Below are 14,470 nucleotides of genomic sequence, written 5' to 3'. Positions count from 1 at the left end.
GGAGCCTGAACTATTCAATTCTCTATTTTCCTCTGAGTCTTTTCCTTTGTTGAGTTTGACATTCATGTCTAGCCAAGGGAGACATAAGATGAGCCACTGGGAACATTTAGAGGAAAAAGTGCTGACAGACGTAGGCTCTGATGCACTTTTTAGTTGACGAAATATTACAACATTTTTTCTCATTCAGTTACAGGCTACAGTTGGAGAACGTAAGAATCACTTTTGCATTACAACAATAAGTGAAAATTAAAAAGAACAGTTATACATTTCCACATATTTTCTGTCAAAGCCACAGAGCCAATGAAGAGGGGCAAAAGAGCTGCCCAAAAACCTGACAAATGCTTGAAATGATGAAAATAAATTTAAATACATTATGTAAAGCTAAGGTGCAAGAGATTAAAGGGATAGTTCACCCATTATCTCATTACCCCCATGCTGATTGAAGGTCAGGTTTAGTTTTTTTAGTCCACAAAACACTGCTGGAGTTTCACAGGAAAACAGAATTTTGCAGAATCTCCCAAACAATGGAAGAGAATGATGACCACTTTTCAAACATAAAAAACCCCCAACAGAATAAAAACATAAAATGCCTCCATACTGCTCGTCTGGTGTAATCCAAGTCTCCTAAAGCACGTTCATGTGCACACTGTCTGAACTGTGTGTGTGGGGTGCCAGTGTGAAAACAGCATGTCAGGACTTTAAGAGACTTGGATTACACCAGACAAGCAGTATGGAGGCATTTTTCCCAGGTTTTTTGTCCGTTTGAAAACTGGCCACCATTCACTTGTGTGTTTTGTGGACTAACAAAATCAATTTGACCCTCACTTAGCATGAGGGTGAGTAGATAATGACTGAATTTACATTTTTGTGTGAACTATCCTTTTAAAAAACACTGCAAACACAATACACACAACAACCACTGTTGTAAGAGATAGTTCTTAACATTTCAGGTCAAACTCTTCCTCTCATGCAGAGAAAGTAATTGTGAAAGTGGATGTCCTTTTTTTTCTCTGTTGATCACTAACCAACAAAGAGAGAGAATGCCGAGCTGCAAATGTCCAAACACGATGACAGTCTGCAGTGATTTCAATCTACAGTACCTGAAATAACAAAGACTGACTGCTCTGACATGTTTCAACACAGCATTTTACAACAATCTTGCAACTGTGATACTCTTCCAAGTGTGAGAGAGCGGTGCAATGAAAGACAGAAAAAGACAAGAAAGTTAAATATCTGGTACCACCTGCTGGTCAGAGTCAGAGGAGATGAAACACCAGCACATCTACACACTGTCATATATTCTTTTTTTCTCTTAAAGCCTGTAAACAGAGCAGAGAAAAATATAGAACTGAAGTGAAACACTTCACACAGATATGATATGATATGGAGCGTTGAAACACAGCGCTGAGCTTGTCTGAGTGTGCTGCTGAAGGCGTAGAGGGAGGCTTTATTCATGATGATGTTTGAAATTCATTGCCTGAGAGTTCTCCAGCCTATTATAAGCAGTAAAACAACATGAATATTCAGTGTGAAATGGCCCTCTCCTCCGGATGGCCCCGAGGACTCGCTGGCTGATTGTGATCCATGGCAGCTGACAATCGGCCCATTGCAGAGGGCCATAACCTGGTGCTTGTGTGCTGATGACAGTGTGAGGCGCCGGCCTCAAACGGAGCAGTAATTGGACATTACTCCTGCAGAGAGGGGCTAAAAGCATCTCCGCCACTCTTTGTGCTGACATCCCTCTTTTACTCTCATCACACTCTTCTCCATTTCCCTTCGCTCCGGCCAGCGCTCCTTTAATTGTAATGGCCTTTCTGGGAGTGTTAAAAGCAGCTCAGAGACACTGGACATCACTTTAACAAATACAAAGAGAACCTTCGTCATTTACACTCCTGCATGAGCTCTCTCCGTCTGTGTGTGTTTGTGTGTCTTTACAATGAAAGCCACTGAATCCACACGCACTGTGTCTATTGAGCCTTTTCACCCTTTTGTGCCGATGGGCATACGCAACTGAACTGAAGATATCTGCAGTGTATAATCATACTTGTGAGAGAGTGTGTGCCGGTTAAATCATCATCACAGCGATCTTTCCTCTTCAGCCCCAGATGCTAGTGTTTATCTGTGTTAATAATGTAAGGATGGCTTTAACAGCACGCCGGTTGCTTTGTGCTATCACCATTAAGGCCAAGCTTTAATTTTTAATGAGGAGGAAACAAACTCTTACAGCTTCACAACATTAACAAATGGCAACGGGGTTAAATTCCACCAAACAGCACAGAACAATCAGCCCAGAGCAATCAGTGTCACAGGTACGCTTTGGATTAGTTTGTGCATCCAGGGATCAGTCAATACTCATTGTGCTGAACGTCTCTCTGGGTGGACCAGGCCACTGTCTCATTTCAGTCCATGTTTATACTGTAGTACTGTCTCTGACTGATGGCAAATATGTGACAAATGTAAAATAACAGTGTGGGAGTGAGATTAATTTTCCAACTAGAGGAACAACAAGCACTTCCATTAACCTCTGGGCAACTGAAGACCCTCAACTTAATTGTATAATTTTGAGAAGACAAGCTTCATGAAGCTTTACAGAGTGCTGGAGAGGTACACTTGTTTAGGGAGCTGAAGGCTTTAGATACAAAGGATACACTATTAATCATTGGACAGGACTTCCATTTACATTTGCTGATACTCTGATCCTCAAAAGTTTGTTTTTGCAGATGAGCAGCTTAATCAAAAACCGAAAATAAGGGCACATATTTTACTGGTGAACTGCTGCATTTATACAGTTTGTGTTTTAAAGGGAACGTCACATTATTGAAGTGTGTTTGTATGAGGTACCTCTCCACAGTCAGTGTATTACCTACAGTAGATGGCAGTTGACACACTGTGGACAGGGTCAGCAGTAAAATCTATTTTAGATGCAAAAAAAACAATATCAGTTTTAGCATACACTACATTTAGAATACTTTCACCTCTTTGTCTTGCTGACAGACAGACTTTTCTGATTCAAATATCACTCTCATTGAATCAAATATCACTCTTCCATTGCCAAAAATAAGTAATTTTCTGGTGCAGATCATTGGAAGTGGATTTCAAATGCTGCCTTGATCTGTTGACTAGTTTCTGTTATTGTGTGACTTTTTTTTGAAAAGGTTAGTTTTGATTCCATGAAGTCATACAATAACACAGACAAACTAACAGATCGAGGCAGTGCTGGACTACCAACTCCCATTTTGCAAGGTAAAATAACTTATTTTTCCAGTGGAGTGTGGTTGACTGAGAGAGAGAATGAAATTTGGCTTGCATAAGCAGTGAAAATATTCTAAACATATAAAAACCACAGCTGCTGAGTGCTGCTTTCTGTCAATATTCTGGTAAAAACTATACACAAATAATTTTTAAAAATCAATACAAATGTACACTGCCCCAGCATTTTACACTGTGCTTGACAGTAGAAAAATCTCTTTATATCACAGTACACACAGACACCACACACAGGCATGCTAAGTCAAAAGGCAGAAGACTGTGGAAATATATGCATCATAACACCAGCACCCAGAGGCTTCAAAATGAAATGTCTCTTGGAAACGTGAATTGTAAGCCCACACATCTGCAGCAACTGCACTCCTCTATGGCACTTTACACTGGACAAAAAACAAACACCCACTAACATCTGGCTCCTCTGTCAAAAGACTGGAGCAGTCAGTATTTATTGGCTCCAGCTACAGCTGAACAATTATTCAAAATTTCAAACTGCAATTTGGTTCACTGCAATTTTCAAATTGCAGGAGGCGCAGTATTTGGTTAAGATGAAATGTGTGTCAAAATACCATTTTAAATTAAATATTGTTGTCCTGGCCAACACATTACATTACACAGACTCATGAAAACATCTTTGTTTGATACAGACCCCACAAAAATCATATTTAAATGTTTTTTCCACAATAAGATTTTATTTTTTAATCAGTTAGCTCTAGCTCTAGCTCAGATTGACAGTGATGGAAACATGACACCCCAGTGCACCTACTATTTTTTTTTCTTGGGCATATTTTGCCTCCATTTGAAAGAGATAGCTGAAGATATGACAGGAAAGTGGGTGGAGAGAGAGAGGATGACATGCAGCAAATGGGCTACAGGTGGGAGTCGAACCGGCAGCTGCTGCGGAGAACCAACAGCCTCGGCACATGGAGCACATGTTCCACCAGCTGAGCTACAAGGGTGCCCTAGACCTGCTAATTTTAAGCCAGTTTCCAGCATGATGTTATAAAGGTTTGTTGCCTCTGTCAGTAACTTCTGCAAATCTTTGTCATCTCAGCTACTAAATTCATCCATCTCCATTCAAGCAGCACTCAAATGTTGCTCCAAATTAGTCAGCAAGAGAGAGAGACATTAAAGTAACCGACACAACATTGTTACTGGCCATCATGCTGCTTTTTACGATTGACTAATTCTGTTTTCTGGTGCGTTTGCAATGTTGAACGTGACACATCAGAAAAAAAACAAACAAAACCCAGAAAGGGTCAATTGCCAATTGCTCAGATTAAAAAAATACCTCCATATGCATGCTAATTTTGCTGTAAAAAAAAGTACATGGCACCTATTTCAAGGCTGAGTTGATGCATGTCAAACAACGCAATGCTGTGTGACCTGGCTGATGTTGTACTTAAGGGATTGTGTCTACCAAAGCATTTTGTCCTGCAGCCAACATTATTTTTGAATTGTTTCTAGTGGGAGCTGTGTGTATTTACACTCTGCTACAAACGCCTGCAGTGTGACGAAGCGATGAGCTCATATTCTGCGCTCAGCTTTGGGTCAAATGCTGTCACTTTTTACCCAGCTGTCCAATCACAGTGAAAGAGAGGTGGGACAAAAAGGCTACAAACTGTATGCTGTCCGTGCACCTTGAACCAGGCTCCATCCAACTTCAGCTGAAGGAAAGTATAATACTTACCCTTTTCCATACATGTGCTGTCTGTTTCCGTGTGTGTCTTGTCCCCCATTATTTTTGTCATTTAAAAGCTTTTATTATGAAGCAGCAAAAGCTGGAATCTAAACATGACACGGTAAAACAACACAGATACTGTTGACTTAGGCAATACAGCTGAAAAATCTATCACGATAGTTAAGTTTCATATTGGTCAGTATTGACAATTATTGATCATGTAGGTTGTGACTGGCAGTGTGTTGTGTACTCCAAAGGATGAAAGTGGCTAAAGAGATGAAATGAGCTTGTTGTATTGCTGGGTGATACAGACAAAATAAAATATCACAATATTTTTTTTACCAAATATCAATATTGTGACAATAACCTCTACTTCAAACAGTCCAGTGGGTCCATCGTCTCTCACTGTGCGTTTCAGCCTTCCCTTCATCTGGAGCAGGACCAGAGCAAAGGACTCTGTGCTGACATTTTCACATTCAGTATTTGTTGATAATACAAACTATCTGCTTGTGTAAATTAACTATTATTTCTGCAGATATTCAGTTTCGTAACAAACAGAGCATTGCAGCGAATCAATGCTGCACGTCCAAAACGCTCCCAGCTTCAGAAAAGCACTTGGCATTTTCAGCTGCGGGGGAAAAAAAATATTGGGGGACACAGGGCCTAACAGTCAGAAGAGGAAACCCTCACATTTTTTTCTTTTTTTTTTTTTTTTTTTTTTGGGAGGAAAATTGAATTTTACCCAGCATTCTACGTGTGAAGTCAGTGAGGGATCACATCTGTCTCATTACACTAATAACTTTAAGCCAGTGGTCATGGTACCTGCACACAGGGGGGGTTGGATCCAGAGGGGGCCGGGGGAACCTTGGTGCAAGGTCCACCCTTTGGACTCACTAATGAGGGAAGAAGAAAATGTTTGCTGAAGGAGGCATATGGCAGCCTCCACCCTCCCCGCACCAATAGAGACTTAGCAGAGACAAAGGGCTGGAGTGCACAGGGAGCTGAATGTTCCAACTTGGAAGAAAAAAGAGAAGATGCAGTTTTGCTCATCATTTCTATCATTATTCCTTTTAATTTGATCTTTTTTTCCATGAAGCTTCATAACAACGACACACCACCAAATCATGTCTAACCAAATCAGGGCTTTAGTTTATTTAGTTTCACTGGGCTTGATTCAAACTTGTCAGATGTTGTTTTGTTTTAGTTGTGATGCCCTGAAAAGTTGAGGCCTGCAGTACCATGTGTCTGCTGAGTAAAAAGATAAAAATACAAATAAACAACAATGAATAATAATTGTTTTTTCTTGATACTGAAGTTCAATAGAAGGACAATATCGAGCTCATATATCGGTACACATCAAACACAGTTTTTGTTCTAACACTTCTTGTATCATATCACCAACACACATCTCATCACAGAGCTTCAAAGGAGCCACAACTCTCTCCAACAATGATCTTCTCTTTGAGCCACGCACAACTTTCCAATTAGCTGCCATGTCAGTGTGATTGGGCTGCGGAGCCTTGATTGGGCCTGGAGGCCTGTTGACGAACACTGATAGAGGCTAAACCAGGCCAAGCTGTAATTGATATTATGGAGAGGGAGGAGGAACTGTGTGTGTGTGTGTGTGTGTACACTCCAGCTTATTATGTGTATTATAAATTCCTGTCACTCCCTCATGGCATACGTTGATTAAACTGATTTCTACTATAAAACATTTCATGAGTGAGCTATATGGCTCTAAAATGTTCAGATCATTGTCTCTTCTAATAATAACTTAATAAATGTATATAATATCCAAATAAATCTACATTACAGCATCCTTATCCCGTTTGTCTGAGTAGTATTATTATGGTAAAGCAAAAAAAGAGCCAAATGTGAAGCAGTCAGAGGCAGATGCAGCATGGACTGCAGAGGAACCACATGAACTGTGTATATTTCCACAGATCTAAGCAGGTTTTGATTGATCTTTCCTCCTGCTATTAGATTGGTATTGATGTGCCGGTAGGACAGATGGCCACACCTACTGCCAGGGTCACGCTTCAGAACCTCAAATTTAATCGAAATAATAATACATTTTTTATGACGAAGCTGCACAGAGGTTTGGAAGCGAGCGCTGAATTGCAGGGAGTGTGCAGGGTAACATTAGGACTGAGCGTTTACAGCCAGCGTTTACGAGTCTGCACTAAAACACACCGTGCACGCAGTGGAAACTGGGAAACATAATGGCAAAACACTTTGTGTTTAAGATCCAAAAGCTACTGCACAAGTTCATCCAACATAAAGCTTAGTCTCAGCCCAACATTTTCAACATTTTAACAGCAGACATGTGAGAATTCAGTTATCTCTGATTTCAAAGTGTCTCTGCATGATTAACAACTGCTGCTATATGCTGAGAGCAATCGAGAATTCTTTATCTACAAACGGACCAGAGTTTTCAAATCCTTCCTCCCTTTCAACAACCTTGTAGCCATTCTTAGTTCAAATTTCTTCTAAAATATGTTAAAGTCTGGATAGTCTGTTAGTCTGTTAGTCTGGATTTTTTGATGTAGGGTTATATGTGGTAGTCCAATTGAAGATGCAGGTTGGCATGCCTCTAGTTTGTAAGAGCAGGGACAGACAGAGAGGTTAGCAACTTGAAAAAGGTCCATCTAAAAAACACCACTATATTCAGGATATTTTCATAACTTTACCTTGCTGTCAGTCAGCCTTGTCTGATGGGAAAATGCTGTTATATAAGCCCAACATAGGTCTCGCCAACCCTACCAAACTCCATAGGTGAAATCTGTGATTTTTACCTCACATAGGGTGTGAGAGGCTGATCTACTGTGACCTCAGCCTTTTAGTTTGTTTGTTTGTTGTGTATACAACGGTGGTTTCCCCATCCAAAACAGCTGTCTGACAGCAAAGTAAGTTGTAAAAATATTCTAAATATAGCATACATAATTTTTTAGATGTCTAAAATACTTTATGCTGCTGCCTCTGTCCACAGCAGTACATTGCTTAGCTTCGTACACTGGTGCTCCTGCTGCTTCTTCAAACCGCCGAGCAACATACACTGACTATGAACAAGTTTCTCATACAACCTCACTTCAAATAATCTGAACTATCCCTTTAAAATACAGTGAAAGGGAGCATCTACAGGCCTACATCTCAGGTAAAAAAGTTTAATATGACTAGCTGTAAATAATAGTCCATGGATGCTGGTCAATAACAGATTTCAGGTTCTTAACTGTGGATATTTTCACCCCAGCAGGCCTGGCAGGGCTAAAGGACCCTTTTCATTTTTTATTTAATTATTACAAAGGAAAAGAGAGAGAACAGAAGAAGGGAGGGAGCTGGAGGGATGGATGAGAAGAGAAAACAAGAGAAAGAAGAACGGTGGATGGATAGATAGATAGCTAGATAAAGAGAAAGAGGGTGTGCAGCGGTGTGGCAGAGGCAGGCAGAATTAAAGAGGCTTTTTTGTGGCGTTTAATATCCATTCATTGGCTGGACTGCTGACACAGTGAGAGCACTGCGCTCAGGATTTATAGCCACTTCTAATGGGCATGCCCAGAACCAAAGCACTGCAGTCAGCACATTCTCCCTCTCCACACACACACACTCACAAAGACAGCCCACTGAACACACACACCTGGGTAGCTGTGCTGTAGATGTCTGAGCACATGTATCAGTAAACCCATCGGATGTGGAACATAAAAATATGGTTCTGTCGTGTGATTGTATGCACACACACACACACCCACACACACACACACACACACACACTGACCTGCCCAGCTGGGGGTCTCCATGTACAGCCGACTGGTCGGAGAGAAGGGACCTTTGTGCTGCCCTGTTAGACAAGCAGAGAACAGAGAGGAAAAGGTTAACCATTTTAAAAACAAACCATCCACATCTGGTTCACCTGACAAAAGCCTGATGCTTTAACCAAACAGTCATTCCTGTCCTCGTATGTGTGTAAACAGATTGAACACAGTGCAATGTGTGTGTTAACATGTGTGTGGCTGCAGTAGAACGTGTACATTTTCAATTCTCCATGTGACAATTAAATAATTCACCTCATAGAAAACAACTGAGCAGGCTTTAAAACGGAATAATGAAAATGTTTCCTTAAATCTCACAGTGCAAAATAAACAGAATGTTAGGCACTCAACAGCCAATTTATTAGGTACACCTAGCTAAAATGAACAACACTGCAATAAATGCTAAAATCATGAAAGTTATAATGTTAGGTTGATGAAACTGTTTCAGTGACATGTTGGTCCATCATGGAGGATGTATGTTTTGGTGCTGTTGTGTTTTATTTCATTATACTGACATATGCCTGGGTGATATAGATGAGGAACCTGTCACAATGGTGAAGTTTCATATTAGTCGATAGATTATTATTGATCATGACAACATATTGTGTACTGTGAGGGGTGGAACTTGCTGAGATGATTAAAAAAAATGTAAATATTACAGTATTTTTTGACCAAATACCTTGATATTGCAACATTATTATAGAGATGACTATTGGTGCTTTTGCAAAATACTAACCCAATGATTTTTTTTTTCTTTTTCAAATAATCATCATCATTGTGGATATAATGACTAAGTGGGTGAAAGCAAAAAGTACAGAAAATTACATCACTTACAGTAAGCAACCCTTAAATCAGGAAACAGACAACACTTATACCATATCATGATAACATATACATATATACTGACAAGTGTTCCGAATATTTTGTCCACTATGTTAATAGCAGTGAGAGCAGACTAAATATTAGAAGTACCTCTTCTTAAAACTCAATACAATTTAACAGCACCACAAACTCCACCACCACCTGAACATTATAACCTCATGAAGGTAGGATCAGACTATATTACCTTTAGCTAGGTATACCTACCTTATAATGACAACTACGTTTACATTACAAATATATTTACAAATAATAGTTGGGTTATTTTTCAGCAAAAAGTTCTTTTGAGTTTCCCCAAGCACAGGATGACACTCTTATTTTGTCTGGCCAACGATCCAAAACAATAAAAGATAATCGGTTTACTATATAACAAAGAAATACCAAAAAATATTTTAAACTATTAAACTATTAAAATAAAATGCTGATTAATTTTCTGTCATTCAACTTACTGATTCATCAAACAACTGTTAGCCAAATCTCAATAAAGAAGACCCTGAGATGCAATTGAAACTTTCGAGAGCTCAGATCATTTTGCTAAAGCAGCTCACTATCTGTGACGGTATCCACGGCCTGAATCATGCATAACATTAACCGTGACCGTAAATGTCACATCAGCATCAGGCTCATGTGAACGGTCTATATTGGCTCTGTCTGAGTGTGTGTGTGAGCAGCAAATAAGCAGCCAAAGTTTCTGTGCAATATGCAGTTTTCCAGTGTTGGGAAAGTTCACTTTCTACATGAACTAGTTCAAAGTTCAGTTCACAAATTTTAAAATGAACTAGTTCAGTTCATAGTTCATAATTCAACATTTTGAAGTTCACAGTTCCAAAAATGAACTAGTTCATAGTTTTTTTTCAATATGTTGCTGTGTTATTGCCACAGCCCATATTAAACCACAGACAGCAATTATTTTATCAGTTTTAACATTGGAGTGTCTTTTGATTTTTTATTGGCTTGCACATACCTTGAAAGGCTACCCGGGTGCTTGAGTTCAATGTGCCTGTTTACTGTGTGTTTTAGCCAGGTTTTTGCCTGGAAGGCTCTATAAAAATTTGGCACCCTATTGAACAAAGTTAAATTGAATACTGCTGATCTATTTTTCAATAAACACAATGTATAAGCACTTGGTGAGTGTGCATGCAGTGGGTGTGGATGAGCAAAGAGAAAAGGAAAAAACTGAGTGCTGGTGGCTACACTCAGAGAGGAGAGGTGTTGGTCATCAGAATAGTTTAGCAGCAAAGCTGTCTAGTGGCAGTAAATGTCCAGTTTGCACATGCAAACACTGCAGACAAAGTTCAAGAAGTCCCTGTGTCTTGCCAGTGGCTGGGAAAGCAGAGTGAGCTGCTCTCTGACTGTGAAGCAGACTCTGGTCCTCTGAGGTTGCAGTTCCTTTTTACTAGGAACTAGCATTGCATTAAAGTGCATATTGTCAAAAAAATAGACTTGGAATACAAATGAATACTTCAGGTCGCATTTACACCCATCAGACGCAGCTGGGATGTGAGAAGCATGGAGCTTCTGCAAGCAGACGGGGGTAAGGCTGGAGTTCAATAAAATTCAGCCCCTGTATGGTTGTCATTAATGGGAAGTTAGATGTCGAGGCCAAGACTTATTTTTTCTACCAGGCTGTAAACATGTTTATTTCTGCTGTAAAGTTAAGCATTTTAATATGCTGATTAATACAGTGGACCTTGAGAAGTGTCACCCAGAAGAGAGCCGGGATAAGAGCTAAGCTAACCTCAGAATTGAGACAGTGAGCCAAAATGAGATGCAATGTCGTTGACCCACTTTGATTCTACATCAGCCCACATCCCCCTCCTCAAACTCCCACTGAACAAATGCAGATGCAGTGGGATCTAACAAGTTAGTCTGGAGGTAAAGTTACTGCAGCTACTAAGCTAAAATGAGTTAGCCGGAGATGCTAACTTTCATGGCTTATGTTGGTGGAGCAGACAGAGTTTAATCTGTTCAACACAACTGTGCTCGTATTTCATGTTTTTGAGAAACACCAGCGTCCACACTCATGAAATGTCAAGTATCGCTTTTCTCAGAGCCTCCTGTACATCACTTCAACATGTAGAGAAGTGGAAGCTTGACAGCCCTCGTTACGGTTGCTAAGCTATGACTGGACAGTTGCTGTTTAAGGGCGGGGCTTACCAAAGGGTCAATTGTGATTTTGGGATCAACTGAAAGTAGAGAAAAGAACCTGTACCTGCTTGTGACCACATGCCTCTGCAACATACAGTCCAGAACATTACAGCAATCATTTTTTGGTTGGTGAAAATGTTCAAGATTAAAAAAGCTTTGTTTTTGTTTTGTGTTGTTTTTTTTTACATAGAAATTCAAAGGGCCTGTCAGAGGAGAGCTTCTGGTGATACATCTGCAACTACAGTGGCATGAGTTCATAATTCAAAGATAAAACTGTGTTATTACAGGGAAATAATCCTTCATCCAACCCATCAGTGACCACAGCGGCAGTCCACTGACAGAGATTGACACTCATGTAATACAGTTTATCTGGAATCACATCAACAGCTGGTGCTGCTGCTGCACAGTCCGTCATCAGATATATCTACACACACACCAACAGTCACACAGTTTTATTCCCAAGACACAGCAGAAAGAAAAGAAAGATTGAGAAATGAAAAATGACTCTTCACAAGTGCTCCTGTAGCCAAACAGCAGCTGTGACAAGCGGCGCTTGTTGCTGTTGGTGGGACAACCTGCTCAGAGAGGGGGGGGCACCTCTCACCGCTCGCTGCTGTATTATGGTAATTAGAGGGGTATAATGGTGGAACAAGGCCTATTCTGATTAAAAATGCATGTGGCGAGCACAGGATGGAGGCAACTGTGTGTATGTGAGCATCTCTTAAATGGTTGGCATTAATCTGATCTATAGCTCTAATCCCACCAGTGGATGGGATGTGTGTGTGTAAGTGTGTGTGTGCGAGTGAGGGCTTAGAGACAAGAAGTAGAGGTGTATTTTTTTTTTCACGTTTGGTGATATAAGGGCTGATGTTTGTTTGTTAGAATGTGGAAATGTCTTTTCCTGAGTGTGAGTCAGGTGATTGTGCTTCTGCATTGTGTGTCTGGTCGTGTTCCAGCTTTGACTCACACAAAATCATGAGCAGAGCAAGAAAAGAAAAGGAAAGAAAAGAAAGAAAATGGGTTGGAATGGGATGACTAAAAAAATAAAAAGAAACAAATGAGAACAAATAAGGTTGAAGAATGCAAGTAAAAGAGGTTAAAAGATGGGAAAAGTAAAGAAAAGAAAGATGAAATAGGTTTAGAAGGGGAACAGACAAAAGAGAGCAGAGTGTGAAACAGCAATTTATCCATTCACAATAATGATGGAGTTCATTCAGCAAACAATAGCAAACAGATAATTAGCTGTCAGCAGAATGTTTAATACACTTTTCATCTCCCTCCGACTCGGAGCATTTGCAGACATATGAACACATAATTTAACAAATATAGACAAAATGTCCACGGCAGATGCATTTATCCTCCTTAACACACACATTGGAGAACATACACACACACAAACAGAGACATAATGCTGCTGCTCTGGACTTTTTACTGGCTTACAATCACTGTCTAACAAATACATACATAAAGAAATAAATTTAAAAAACAGAAACTGCAAATACTGACCATTCTCTGAACACACTTCAACTCAACTTATTCAAAGGGTCACTACATTACATCCATGACATCAGGACTGAAGCTGCTCACTCAAGATTTTTAAATCTACTCTACAAATTTGTTGTTTTTTAGGAAGAAGTGATTATTGTTTCCCTGGATCTGATTGTTTTCCAGGTTGGAAAGAGAATGAGACTGTGTGACAACACTAAGACGGTGTAGTCCTGTGGACTACAGGACTACAGGACACGGACGCAGCTGTGTTCATCACATAAGAGGGATCTGCAACAGACCTACCCAAATGTTAAAATAAAAAGCTTGAGATAAAATTATACAGACTGACTGAGTGTTTGTTATGTGTTCAAATGACACACTAGAATTACTGCAATCATTGATATAAGCCTACAAGGAGTGTCAGACCGCAAGGTGCAACGATATGATACGCTCAACTAAAGGCACATTCTGGAGAAGGAACATAGGCCTGACATCAAGGCACAGCATCCAAATTATTTTCTCTTTTTAGCTTTTTTTTTCTCTCTTTCTTTCTGCACTCCCCACTTTGGTTGTTTGGTGCCCTGGTTCATTTTCTTTTAGCCCAGAGATGCTGGCATAATGTTAAATATCATACCAGCTCAATTTCAAGTTTTCACTCTGACTTGGCCTTTCCACTTAGTACAGTGTGGGAATCATGGGAAAATATGTATGTATTATATTAGTTCCAGCAGACCAAATGCAACTTTTTCCAATGTTTCATATCGATTGATACTGATAATTATTGAACATGTTGATTGTGCCTGACTACATGTTGTGTTCTCCATGGGGTGGAAGTGGCTAAGGTGCGAAAAATCACACTATTTTTATCCAAATACCTTGGTATTGTGATAGTATTGTCAAGGTGACTATTGGTGCTTTCACAAAATAATAACCCAATGACAAGTTTTGATTATTATTAGTATTCTGATTAATTTGGTAAAGCCAAATAATAGAACAGCTAGAACAATTTGTTAAATTTCTTGTAATTCAGCCTTTAAGAACAGGAAAGACAACACTTATGTCATATCATGATATAATTATGTCAAAAATCTATCATGATATCTAGTCTCATATCACAATATGATATAATATTGATACTGCCCATCCCAACCCCTACTGTTATCATTTTCATGAAATCTAGTATAGAAAATGAAGCAATATGTAG

This window comes from Lutjanus erythropterus, chromosome 17 (genome assembly GCF_056507025.1).
Source record: "Lutjanus erythropterus isolate fLutEry1 chromosome 17, fLutEry1.hap2, whole genome shotgun sequence".
Taxonomy (NCBI): Eukaryota; Metazoa; Chordata; class Actinopteri; order Lutjaniformes; family Lutjanidae; genus Lutjanus; species Lutjanus erythropterus.
Note: the sequence above shows the minus strand (reverse complement) of the source record.